Source organism: Babylonia areolata, chromosome 11, assembly GCF_041734735.1.
Source record: "Babylonia areolata isolate BAREFJ2019XMU chromosome 11, ASM4173473v1, whole genome shotgun sequence".
Classification (NCBI taxonomy): Eukaryota; Metazoa; Mollusca; class Gastropoda; order Neogastropoda; family Buccinidae; genus Babylonia; species Babylonia areolata.
The window spans coordinates 37,702,038-37,703,429 of record NC_134886.1 but is presented as its reverse complement, the minus strand read 5'-3'; positions in this window follow the sequence as shown (position 1 = coordinate 37,703,429).

Here is a 1,392-nt window from a genome sequence, read left to right as displayed (position 1 = left end):
GGCTGACACTGATAGCAACCAATAGATAACACCACCTATAGTACGATAATCAACTATCAAAACGAATAGGCTCAATAGGCTGACACTGATAGCAACCAATAGATAACACCACCTATAGTACGATAATCAACTATCAGAACGAATAGGCTCAATAGGCTGACACTGATAGCAACCAATAGATAACACCACCTATAGTACGATAATCAACTATCAGAACGAATAGGCTCAATAGGCTGACACTGATAAGCAACCAATAGATAACACCACCTATAGTACGATAAGCAACTATCAGAACGAATAGGCTCAATAGGCTGACACTGATAGCAACCAATAGATAACACCACCTATAGTACGATAATCAATTATCAGAACGAATAGGCTCAATAGGCTGACACTGATAGCAACCAATAGATAACACCACCTATAGTACGATAAGCAACTATCAGAACGAATAGGCTCAATAGGCTGACACTGATAGCAACCAATAGATAACACCACCTATAGTACGATAAGCAACTATCAGAACGAATAGGCTCAATAGGCTGACACTGATAGCAACCAATAGATAACACCACCTATAGTAAGATAATCAACTATCAAAACGAATAGGCTCAATAGGCTGACACTGATAGCAACCAATAGATAACACCACCTATAGTACGATAATCAACTATCAGAACGAATAGGCTCAATAGGCTGACACTGATAGCAACCAATAGATAACACCACCTATAGTACGATAATCAACTATCAGAACGAATAGGCTCAACAGGCTGACACTGATAGCAACCAATAGATAACACCACCTGTAGTACGATAATCAACTATCAGAACGAATAGGCTCAATAGGCTGACACTGATAGCAACCAATAGATAACACCACCTATAGTATGATAATCAACTATCAGAACGAATAGGCTCAATAGGCTGACACTGATAGCAACCAATAGATAACACCACCTATAGTACGATAATCAACTATCAGAACGAATAGGCTCAATAGGCTGACACTGATAGCAACCAATAGATAACACCACCTATAGTACGATAATCAACTATCAGAACGAATAGGCTCAATAGGCTGACACTGATAGCAACCAATAGATAACACCACCTATAGTAAGATAATCAACTATCAGAACGAATAGGCTCAATAGGCTGACACTGATAGCAACCAATAGATAACACCACCTATAGTACGATAATCAACTATCAGAACGAATAGGATCAATAGGCTGACACTGATAGCAACCAATAGATAACACCACCTATAGTACGATAATCAACTATCAGAACGAGTAGGCTCAATAGGCTGACACTGATAGCAACCAATAGATAACACCACCTATAGTACGATAATCAACTATCAGAACGAATAGGCTCAATAGGCTG